Below are 12,669 nucleotides of genomic sequence, written 5' to 3'. Positions count from 1 at the left end.
GTTTGTTTTGGCCTCTATGTCTCGCTACTGTTCTTTCTTTCCACTCACACCAAAACCAGCCTAGTTCAAACCCTTGTTGTCTTTTAACTGGACAATTACAATGGCTTCCTAATTGGTTTTCCCACCTCTGGTCTCTCCCCTCTCCAATTTATTTTCAACATGGTTAACAAATTGGTATCCCTAAAGCCTGAAATATATACTCCCTTCTCACCTCCATCTCATGTAATACCGAACTTCCTTCATGTACAATCCCCTAGAGAAAGTCTATCTTGATCCCTTCGGTGGCTAGTACTCGTCTCAAAAAAAACTTCTACAAATTTACTATTTAATTTTCTATTGATGTTTTCTCCCAATGGAATATAAGTGCCTTGAAATCAAAGACCATTTTATTTTTGCCTAGTACGGTGCCTATCTTGCTTGATTGATACTTGTTGAATTATGAATTGGGGTTTTTGTTTGTTTGTTTGGTATAAGTCATCTAGTCCAGGCCCTAACTGAGGCCCAGAGGGAAGATGGGACTTGCCTAATTCCCAGCCAATTAATGGCAGAATTCCTATCTTCTAGTCATTCTACCACATCTCAGGTCTGGATAGAATGCCACAGTAAGGGCTAGAGAGATAGATAACTAGAAGGGATAAAGGAAAAAAGATTACAGGCAGAGCTATAAACAATTGACCATTTCTGTCCTCTTGTGATATCCTTAATGTTAAATAGGGCTGACTGGTGAAGGTAGGGTTGGAAGTTGGGTGGGATATGGAAGGGAGAGTTGATATTCCAGCTAGAAGAGCCCCTGTCCCCTGTTATTTACATTTTATATGCTTCACAATTAATTCTGAGGTACCAAGTTCCTTCACACAGTCCTAGAGGACTGTGTGAAGTTATCTTGCATAGACTTAAATGAAGAATATTCAGGGAGAATTCTCCCCTGGGCACAGCCCGAAATCATTTCCTGAAGTTAGGAGTTGAGCAGTGAGAACCAGCATGGTGAAGACAAAAAAGTATTATTTTTACAGTTAGAAACACCTGGGTTCAATATTTATGAAGAAGGAGCATGATACAGTGGAAGGAATGTGGGGTTTTTTTTTATAAGGGAGAATGGGTTTAAACTTGGCATCTTACTCAATTTTGGTATCACCATTCTGCGCTCAAGTTTTCTCATCTAAATTTGAGGATTGGACTAAATGACCTTCAAAAATATCTCTGTACTTATGATTCTATGATCTAAAGTCCTACCTCTCACACATACTAATTATGAGATCCTGGGTAGGTCCCTTAACTACTTAGTGCCCCAAACCAACAGTCTTTGCTACTGAGGTGTCTCTGATCTACATTAGTAGAGGGAGTTTCCACACTGAGATTTTTACCCAAGCCAAATCACAAATCTGGACCTAAAAACACATATGCAGTGCTTTGTACATAATAAGAACTTAATAAATGCTTTATTCATTCATTCAAAAAGCAAAAAGAATTTGGAAAAAAAGAACATTCAATCACTCTCTTCTTTCTTCTCCCCTACCAATTAAACCCATTGCTGATATTGATTGACAGCTCCTCCACCCAGTGACACTGGTAGAATAGGGAAAAGGATGTATCTTCTCCCTCTCTACTTTGATGTGCACCCCTCCCCAGCTATGTCTGGGGGTCCCTTTGATACAGCATAGGAATGTGACTCAGGTGTCACAGTCTTAAATTTTCAAGGAGAATTAAGGCTACCTCTATGAATGCTTTTGTTGGGGGGCGGGGAAGCAGTTGAAGGTGGCAGATGACTTTTGGGACTCACTATCAGTCTCTCAGAATTTCCTTTACTGAGCAGGCGAGGAGGAAGTGGACCTACCACACACAGAATTCATTGATGATTTTCCCATGGGTCCACCCAGTATGAGATGTGCAGCCTGACTTGCCTTTCCTAAAGGCATTCAGAAATGTGATCTCCATAAGTCCTTGTTACACATGCAAGCTTGGGTAGTGAAGCACTGTACTATCCATGTCAGGAGCTGCCTAGTTGGTCATCTTGTGTCAGGAAACCTTGTGGTTTCAGTATTTGTCAAACCTTAGGACAGTGCAGCCACCGTATAGCCAACATCACCTTGGAGAAAAGGTCACCCTTGGAGTTTGCAAAGTAAAGGCCAGTTCTTGGCCTTTGATAAAGGGGAAAAAGGCAAACGCTGACAGGGAAAACCTCTCTCCTCCAGGGGAGATTTCTTGCTTTTTATAACTAGGCTGGGAGCAGATCTGGACATCTTCTCTGTGTAGGTCTCAATCTCAAAGCATCTTTGTCATTAACCAATTTGAGAAAAAAATCTGAAAGGAATATTGGTTTAAAACAACAACAACCAATAACTATAATAGATCTTCATTCTGGCAAAAGACTTCAAAAATGCATAGGCAATGATCATCGTAGTTGTGGAAACTTACTCTGAGTTATAGTATCTGAGATTCACATTTCCACTTTGTAAAGTAGGATCATAGATTTTAGACATTCCTGGAAAGGGTCTTAGAAATCATCCATCTAAATTATTTTTACATATGAAGAAACTGAGGCCCATAGGGGTTAAATGACTTGTCCCAGGTCACGAAGGAGGTACACATGAATGGTAGGATTGTCTTTTTATTGGACATAAGACAGGGGTGTCTTTTTTTTTTAATAGACAACACCCAATTTGTGTAACATTTACAGTTCATAAAGCTTTGTCACTTCTATTTCCTCACAACAACCTAGTGAAGTAGATAGGGCAAGTATTTTCATTCCTTCCTTTTGACAAATGAGGAAGCAGGCTCAGAGCCAAGAGAGTGACATCCAAACAAGGATTATGTAGGCAAACATAAGGGCAACATCAGGCAGCAGCTAGGTGGCTTAAGTATACGGAAGGAGGAGCTGAGTTCCAAACCAGTCTCAGCTACTTACTAGCTGGGTGAGCCTGGACACGTCATTTAACCTCTGTTGGATTTCATTCATTAATGAAAGAAATGGCAAACCACTACAGCATCTTTGCGAAGAAAACTCCAAATAATGTTATGAAGAGCTGGACATAATTGAAGGCCCGCACTAGAATCTGGTTCTTCTGATGTCTAATAGATAATCTTCAATTATATTTATTTAGATGTAGTTATGCAGGAATATCATAATATTTTCCATATATATTTGACTACAAAAGTATAACAATATGATATAGTCTGGCATAACTGCTTCTAGTCACTTTTTACAATTATGATTTTTAGGCTCTCTTTAGAATGTGAAGAAAGGACTTGATATTTACTATACATGTGATCTTGGGCAAGTCACTTAACTTTCTGAAGTATAAGTTTTCTCATTTGTAAAAAAAATAAAGGGGGTGGGGAGCAAATAATATGTCCTGTGAAGTCCCTGCCAGCTCTAGATTTTAAATTCCTATGATCTTTTAAACTAACAACACTGAACTTGACTTAAAGTCCAGTAGAATTATGCAAAGGCTCTGAACCTCTTTCGTGCCATGGACCCTTCTGGCAGTAAGATGAAAAGCCTAGTACAAATGTGATTTGTTGCTATATTTATAATTCAAGGAGATGCTAAATTTCAGTTCGAGATTAGTGAAAATAAAGACATATATCTTTATATGTATATATGTATACATGTGTATGCATATATGTATGTATTCCCTTCTCCCCCAGTCAAGTTCACAGATCCCTTGAAATCAATCAGCAGATAACAGGTTAAGACCTTCTGGTCTTGAGCATCACTATCAGCTGTACTACCACTTGGAAACTGAAAGTTTACCTTTCCTGTGGCCTGCAGTGACTAAACATGTTGATCCAAGGTCATAGGATATAGATTTAGGGTTATCATAGTGTCATAGATCAAGAGCTGTCAGGAAACTTAGATGTCCACCAAGTCCCATCACTGCATTTCCAAGTTGAGGAAATTGCATCACAGAGTTTAAGTGACTTGCCCAAAATCACACAGGTGATAAAGTATATTATCTTATGTTAATTATGGTTCTGCTTTTGAACATTCATTTGGGCTTTCTTCTTTTCTGACCCATCATTTCCTTTTCCATATCTAAAATACATGCCCACCCACTCTATAATTCTCCCTGTGGAAATCTGCAAGGTCTGCCTCAGGTGCTATCTCTTCAATCAAGCTTTGCCTCAGCTGAAAATGATTTTGCTTTCTTTTTTTTTTCTTCAGGGTGTTTTGTCTGGATCTCTCTTTTGCCCTTAACACATTCTATATCATAGCATATTTATTTTTGGTAGATGTCACTTTCCCTAATACACTGAAAGTTCCTTTAAGGGAAACAATAATAATCTGCTAGCTCTGACTGGCTAGCTGATATTTAAATTTTCAGTGTGAGCGTTTACTCGGAAATCTTCCAATGCTACAAATCTGGGCTTGCAAGATTTTTTTTTTTTTTTTTGCTGATTGTGAAGAGGCGCTAATAATGCTGAGTAAACTTAAAAGTGTGTCTTGCATTTCCCTCCCCCCAATCTATTGTTAAACATTTACCAGCACTCCACTGGTAATAGTTTACACTTACATAATGCGCTAAGATTTGCAAAGTATTTTACATACATTATCTCATTATGGGAGTCTTTGAAAAAATATCCCCAGGGCTTTGCACACAGCAGGTGCTTTATAAGAGTCTACTGAATTAAATGAATCCAAATGGAATACAATGTTTGAACTTTTAGGTTAATTTAGAGGTCATTTAGTTCCACCTCTTCATTCCACATTTAAAGAAACTGAGGCAGAAAGAGGGGAAATGATTTTCTCAAGGATGAGTAATTCCAATTTGTTGCACTAGCAAATTTTCACAGGTGTCTTAAATACTAATCAGATCTTATTTCTGAAGCAATCTATGTCAGCACTAATCCCCTTATTTTTATTTCTTCTTGACATTTATATGTGTGAATAGCTTGATGAGATTTTTGAGGTTTTATGAAAGTAAAAAACTTGCATGTTTGAACATGCAGCCTTCTCCACCCTTGCAGCCCAAAGTGATTTCTCCCTCTTCTGACCTCCCACTTTTTAAACTGTAATTATGAGTGCTCCGTCTTATTCCTCCCATATAATTATAAACACCTGTAGAGGAGGGTGATCTTCTTTGTCTATACAGAATGCCTAGCACATAACTTTACACATAAGTACTCAGGAAATGGTGCTTGTTTTTAAAATTATTCATTTAGAGTTAGGATAAGATATCTTCTTGTCCAAGTGCTTCATTTTTACAGTTAAAGAAACTAGATCCCAGGGAAGTGAAATGATTTGTCTCGGATCACACAGATACTAGATTTGAACCCATATTCTCCATAATCCCATGTTATCTTCATGATTTGTTTTCTGTCTCTGACGTCGAAATTCAATCCACCAGTGCAGATTAACAACTTATTTGTAATTTACAGTCTTGGAGAGTTTGCATAGGGCTCTGAGACGTTAAGCAGCTTGCCAATGGTCCCAGGCTGAAGTTAAAACCAAGTTTTTCTGTCTTTCATTCCCTATTGATCCTGGTCATATCTCAGATTCAGAAAAAAGAAGATGCAAAATAGCTGGTGGGGGATGGTGGGAGGAATTAATTGGAGAACTTTAAAACGCTGTTAAAAAGAAGAACCTTGCCAGTCCGGTATGCTCTAAAAAAACCCACATTTTCTTTGCGTCTTCTACGATCTTCTGTACTTCACGCACACGAGCGCACGCTTTGCATCGTGGGGACCACAAACCTTGTTTCTTCCCGTCACTGCCGGGCCCTGGAGGTTCCTGAGAACCTCAGACATTCTCAGTCCAGTTGCATTTCACCCTTTCCCCCCCTTTTTGGAGTCTTTGCCCATGACCCCTCTCCCTGCTGCCCCCCCGCCCCCCAGTTTCGCGAGTAAGAGACCCAGAGGCCCTAGTGGTGGGCACAAGGACGCCTTCCCTCCGCAAACCACACAAAACAAACCCAGGGCTAGCTGGTCAGCGGCGTGTTCACCAGCGGCCACCTCGTCTCGTGGGGCCAGGGTGCCGGGCAGAGGGCGTGATGAGCACTAGGACCCAGCAGGAGTTTGGGTAGTTCTCGGGGTTTCAGCAGTCCCTCTGACACCACCAGAGCCCCGGGAGCATGGAGCCTGGGCTGCGGCCGCGGTCCGCTCGCAGGCAGAGTTCTCGAGATTGAGCCGAACCAGGATGAGAGGATTAAGCGGGAGACTCTAACCCAACTGGAACGTCAGCCTGGGCCGAGGGGAGCCCCAGCAGGGGGGCAGAAGAGAAAAGGTAACGAAAATGGTTTCCATTTCCTGCCTCTTAATCTCCAGCTCGAGGTTGAGCATTGTCATTAGAAGCCTATGAAATGTAGAGGCAGCTGCATTCAAAAAATAATATTGCAAAAATAAAATATCCCACAAACTTTAATTTTTTCTTTTCTTTTTTTAAAAAAGGAGTTTCCCCCCGCCCCTTTAAAAATTTTCCACCTGGTTTTCGCATTGATTTACAGCATGCAGTGAAAATAGGAAAGCCTCAGACATGATCAAGGTAACTTTAAAAAAATAGCGTTATCTTAAAACTTAAGTTCACTGGTTTAAAAAAAAAGTTCCCCTCCCCCAAGCATTTGTCGTCGAGGGTCAGCGTCGTAATTGTTATTTTGTCCATTGCATTTCCGTGGCGTCTGCCAGGAGAGAAGACTCTTGTAAGTGACTCAGTGAATGGGGACAGTTAATGACTCGCCCGACGTGCAGAGGAGCTCCAGATGTTACTTTTATGGCGGTGGAACTCCCACGGGAGATGTGCAGTTCGGCGGAGTGGACCGGGCTGCGCTTCCAGCCGCTTCATTGTTGTGGGAGCGGTGTCAGAGCCGCGGACGTCTAGAGCAGCCTCCCGAGCGCCGCCGGGGCTGGGCAGACCCGGTAGGGTGTCCCCGCCGGAGAGTTGGGGCTGAAGGGGAGAAAAACGGTTCTCGTTCCGAGGCGAAAACCCTTAGGTTATCGGAAGCGCTTCGAAAATGACATTCCAAGAAGGGAAGCGTGATTCTTAGCGGTTTCAATGGTGGGTTTCTTTTCTTTTTTTCTCTCCCATCTTAAGGCAGGTGGTGGGCTGGTTTTTTTTGGAGGGGGGAGCACTGGAAAGTAGTTGGAAGATTATAATAATGTAAAAATTATCTCATCTGAAAGGGCTGGTTTGTTGGAGCCTGCCGCAGACAGTGTGCTTTCAATTGGTGGACGAGGAAAAAGGATCATTTTCCTAAGCTTGGGCAGACATCCTCTTGTATTCCTTTTGTTCCCGTCGTTTTCATGGATCGCCAGCTTTGACTTACTGGGGACCCCAGCCCAGAGGATGCCTATGCGGAAAGTCTGACCCAAAGGGCTGAAGCCCGACTTTTTCTTTAGAAACTGACTGGTCAAGTGTATTAGGACGGACTCTCATGAAACCTGTCAGAGTACACTTAAAAAAACAAAAACAAAACCTTTCTCCAATTTCAGATGACTTTTTTTCCCAGGGCAAATACTGTTACTGCAAGATTGACTTTTGAAATTAGGGGCAAATTGTATTGGTTATTTTTTTTAAATGATTGATTTTTAAAATCTACATTTTTTCCCCCAAGATAAAACAGGCCATTCCAGTGGCAAATGCTATTGCAATAGTCTCCTGCTGCCATCTTCTTATAAATATACTAGCCTAAGTAATTCTCTTTTTCTTCCTTACTGTACGTTGTAAACTGTAGAGGATTTTGACCTATTTTTTTCTATTCTTCCCCCCACCTTAAAAAACACCACCACCTAAGTATGTGTTGACTTCGGCAGATGTGTGTTTAATTCAGTGTCTGACAGTCCTGGTGGTCTGAGCCACCACCATGTTTCATGCACCAAATGTAAGACTGTGGATTAAAAAAAAGTAAAAGCAAACAGTGAAAATTAGAACGGATTTCACTAGTAAACGCTGTGAAGCGCTCTCCTTCCCTTTCTAAGCGGCGAGCTTACAAGACCTGTGGAAATTGACATGGGCACTGTCCCTCGGTTGTTAAAGCAGCGCCGTCCTGTGAGTTGGGTTAAATGCACAAACACTTTTCTGATTGGCCTAAAATTCAGAGACAGGAAGTGGATGGTATCTACTACCCGAAGAGCGGAGACGGGTTGCCATGGAAACTGAGAAGACTAACCATCTCGTCTCCTCCACCCCCCTCCCCCCACCCCCACCACTCTAAAAACAACAGAAAACAAACCCTGCGTGTCATCACAAATGCCTGCAGAACATGTTGGCTTCTGTGAGATTCCCACAGCATCTGTTGAAACCTGAGAACGTGCCTGTCAAATCAAGGTCATTTTCCAACAAAACTCTTAGTCTCCTGTATTTCATAACCGTATCGAACATGCAGAGAGCAAAGACTTAGGAAAACGAATGTGCTGACTTTGCATTTTCTAGTTCTAAAGAGAGGTTTAAAAGGACCGGGTTTGGAGACAGTGTAATTGAGATCTTAGCTCCAAAGACCAGCACTACTCTTAGAAAGGCTTTTCAGGGCAGTCAGGGCTGGGCTTTTTTACCTGTGGGGAGAATATATCTTAATGAAGTTTTTCTATATACCAGAGTGTGTTCAAAGTTGAGCTAAAGCATTTGAAGTAGGAAAAAAATGAGCTGTGGGCATTTAGGAATTTTGCTTGAAAGCAACCTGGGAAGAAAGACTTGCTGGGATTGGAGCTCTCTAAGAGACTTCAGACATAGCAGCTAGGTGTAGAGTCAGAGGAGGGGGGCAAGTTCTAGTTCAGCCAACCTTGGATTGGAAACAGGAACTGATTCAACACTGACTAGATCGTTTGTCTCTGTGTGCATATCTATGTACGTATTTATTGGGTTAGCTTTTGAAAAGTTTCCCCAACCTATTGGGGAAATTGCAGTGTTGCCTCAGATTTCAGAGTAAAAATGACATCCAGGCCACACTGGCCAGAGAGGACCCCTCTTAACTGGACAGCTGTTGGCTTGGTATTTGGCAGAAAGTAAAGGGCTCTTTAAAAAAAAAATGGCTTTGCGTTTCCCAGTTTTAAACTTCTGAATCTGATCAGACCCGATTTCTTCATCCTTTATGGCCCTTGTTAACGATTTAAGTATATGTTTTCTTTGGAAGGCTTTAATTTCTTTATATTCCCTCAGAAGTATTTCCTGTCCAAACAATGTATTATATGGGCTTTTAATGTTCTCTCTTAATCATACATACTCAGTTTGACATCTCTCTAAAATCACCACTTGTCTTCGCTAAAAAATGCCCTTTGTTTTAATCACTTAATTATATCTGCAGTAAAAAGAGCCCCAACATAAATGTTTACTGGGTTTATCTAATATTCTGTAGCTATGTAACATATAGAAGAGCTTTTGTGATTTGGCAAATATTTGGCAATCCTATTAAGTCAGATTTTAACTGATTTGGAATTTAGTGAAGAACTCAGACTTTAATAGCCCAAGTGTTCTCTTCTAGCAAAGGATTTCCTGTTGGGAGACTTCTTATCTGAAAGTGTGTTCATTGGCAGGAAATATGTCAGTTGCTTGTTTTTACAAACTGAAGGAAATGAACTGGATTCATTGGTTTCTAGAGTCTACCTAAATTCTCCCTTGCCCCTAACTCTTTTTTTCTCTATAGTTCTTTCTAAAGTTGTTATTGCAGTAGCGACTTTGGGGAAACAGCTTAGCCACAAAAGGAAAATTAAACCGTATCACCATTTATTCCATTAAGTTTGGGGCTTGTTATTTTTTGACTTGACAGTAAAAAGTAAAATCTAACGTTACCTTCCTTGTTCAGTTTGTTTCCCACGCAGGACCCTTCATCCCCTGCCTTCATGCCTTTGAACGCAAGTGGGCCCCTAGCTAGGAAAGCTCTCCTTTCTGAGCTCTGTCTCTTGGGACACCTGGTTTTCTTTAAGGCTCAGCTCTTGAGTTTCCTCTTACTGAAGGCCCTTTCTGATCCCTTCCCCCCACTTTGATTCCCTTCCCTCTATTACTCTTTTTATTTTGCATATCTTTTGTATTTATTTATATGTATGCCTGTTGTTCCTTTCCTCCCCAAGTAAGCTCCTTGAGGGTTGAAACTTTAATTTTTTTATCTGTATATCCTCTTGGCCTAATACCTGCCTGTTTAGCAGGTGTTTATAAATTCTTGTTGAATTGAGCTTAATTTATTTTTTGGATACAAGTAAACTAATAATAAGATGTTGAGAAAAATACAAATTAGTCTTATTTGTCAATTAACAGCGTGTTTACCCATTAAGGCTTAATTGCATTTTCTTTTTTAGCAAAGAAATCTGTCTCAGTTTGAATAACTAGTTGAGAATGCTGTTGAAATTCAACATTAGATTGGCCTGGTCATTAGATTATTCTAAAGAAGAGAAGGAAGTTACTCCTTTTAGAAATGGTAATCAAAGATAGGAAAGATACATTATGAATGTAGACCAGGTAAGTTTCCAACTTAATTGTTGTCACAAGAATGTTGTTGTCAGAAGAGATGAATGGATGCCTATGGCCTCCACCTTGGCCCTGCTAGCCTAGGCAGTATAGCTCCCCTCACCCCCTTTTTAGTTGGTATTTCCCTTGTATTTGTATGTAAACTCCCCAAGGGTAAGGACTTTCTTACTTACTTGTGTTTGTATCTCTAGCCCACCGCACCAGCCTGGTAAACAGTAAGGGCATAATAAATGCTCTTTATGTATGTCTGTGTAGGTGAGGTATACAGTTTGGGACGCTGTTGTTTGCATGTTGTATCTCTCATACAGCTTTGAGCCCCTAGACAATAGGAAAGTGCCTGCCATGTAATAGGTGCTTAATAAATGCTTATTGATTGATTGATTATTGACTAGAAGTGAATTTTGTCAGAAAAACAGGAAATAATCTTTCTTGGAGGTTGTGATACTTATTTAAGTTAATGTTTTGTTTTGTTCCTTGATAAAAATCAGATTAAGGGGGTGTTCCTGAATGAGGCAGTTATGAACAGCCAGGGAAGATATCTCTTTTACAAAGTAGTACGCTTACCAAAGGAAACTAACAGTATATGCTTGGAACATACCAATGTTTGTTGCTGTTCAGTAGTTTTTCAGTTGTCCCTGAGTCTTCATGACCCCATTTGGGGTTTTCTTAGCAGAGACACCAGAGCAGTTTGCCATTTCTTTCTCCAGCTCATTTTACAGATGAGGAAACTGAGGCAAAGAGAGTTAAATGATTTGCCCGTAGTCACACAACTAGTAAGTGTCTGAGGTAGGATTTGCACTTAGGTCTTCCTGACCCCAGGTTCTGAGTTCTTTGTGCCATCTCACTACCTACAAACCAATGTTTAGATCCTAGCAAAAAGGGACTAACAAGGTAGACTATTTGTACTTGGTGTCTTCTGTTTTTAAACATTTGCTGCCCCTGATATGAACCATGCTTTTTACAAGTAGGTTCATAAATTCTCTTCGAGCTTTCCATTTTAGAAATGAGACTGAAGCCATTGAAATGATTACCTCAAAGGTGCTTATTCGATCTGGGACTAGAATCTGTCTCCTGATTCCCATTTCATTGTTTCGTTTTGTTTTTTATTATAACATTCTTGCTCCTAAAAAGTGGGGAATTTAAAAATTTAAATTAAATTATGTGTATCATTGCTTAAATAAACATTTTTGTTTTTTATTTCATAAAAAATTAGGAGTGACATTTTAAAGTGGACTTTAAATAAGTCCAGCCTCCTTGACTGGAAGTAGCACGATGTACACCAGTGGTATCAAACTCAAATAGAAGAGTGGCCACTAATCTGAAGATAAAGGTCTTGTGGGTCACATGTTTATGTCTTAGAAAACCACATATCAACATTATCTTCATTGCATTGTATTTTTATTTATTTTGTAAAATATTTCCCAATTATATTTTAAATTGTTTCCTCTAGCACTGGTAGGAGTGTTGTGAACTGGGATCTTCATCTGATTGTGTTTCACACCTCTGATGTAGATAGATGCAGCTTGGCACAATGGGCAGAGCACTGGATTTGGAGTGACCCTTACTAGCTCTGTGACCTTGTAAAACAAGTTGTTAATCTCTAGCCTCAGTTATACTCATCTGCAAAACAGGCATAACAATGCTTTTCCCCCTTTTTTGAAAGTTTTTGTTTTATTTTCAAATTTTCTCCCTTCAACTTTCCCTTTCCCCATCCACTGAGAAGGTAAGAAAAATAAAGCTTATTATAAATACGTATTGTCAAACAAAACAAATTCCTGTATTAGCCAACATCCTGAATCTGCAGTCTAGAGTCTATCAAGTCTCTAGAGGAGAAAAGCCTGTCCCTCCATTGGTCCTTTGGAATTGTGATTATTTATCATGTTGATCAGTTTTGGGGTCTTTCAGAGTTGTTTATTTTTACAATATTCTCATTACTGAGTAAATTGTTCTCCTGGTTCTGGGCTTACTTCACTTGGTATCAGTTCATACAAAGTTTCCTGGGTCATTGTAATACATGTATTATCTAGTAGGTTGTCGTGAGGGTCAAATGAAAATTCTTTTAAGTGCAAAGTGCAACCAAAACATGAGCTGTTACTATTACTCGTCAGTTCTTGCATATAGGAATTGGAATTAGATGTCCATTTTCTGCCATCCAGCTTAGCCATGTAACCATAGGCAACTCACTTGACCTCTCTGAGGCTCACTTTCCTCATTTGTAAAATAGGAATAATGCATATTACTGGTTCTAGGTGCCATAATAGTATTCAACAACCAATTCT

The 12,669-nt window shown here is 40.1% G+C and overlaps 1 protein-coding gene across 3 annotated transcripts in view; it reads left to right on the top strand.

Annotated features, from left to right (window-relative positions):
• Positions 1 to 4,961: 4,961 nt before the first annotated feature.
• FOXN3 (forkhead box N3) overlaps positions 4,962 to 12,669 on the top strand; it is a 511,610-nt gene continuing 503,902 nt past the window's right edge. For all 3 annotated transcript variants that reach the window (XM_072622993.1, XM_072622991.1, XM_072622984.1), the window contains exon 1: positions 4,962 to 6,223. The gene's annotated coding sequence lies outside the window, so the exon portion shown is untranslated. The remainder of the gene's footprint in view (positions 6,224 to 12,669) is intronic.

This window comes from Notamacropus eugenii, chromosome 7, assembly GCF_028372415.1.
Source record: "Notamacropus eugenii isolate mMacEug1 chromosome 7, mMacEug1.pri_v2, whole genome shotgun sequence".
Taxonomy (NCBI): domain Eukaryota; kingdom Metazoa; phylum Chordata; class Mammalia; order Diprotodontia; family Macropodidae; genus Notamacropus; species Notamacropus eugenii.
This window is presented reverse-complemented; position numbering and strand designations above follow the sequence as displayed.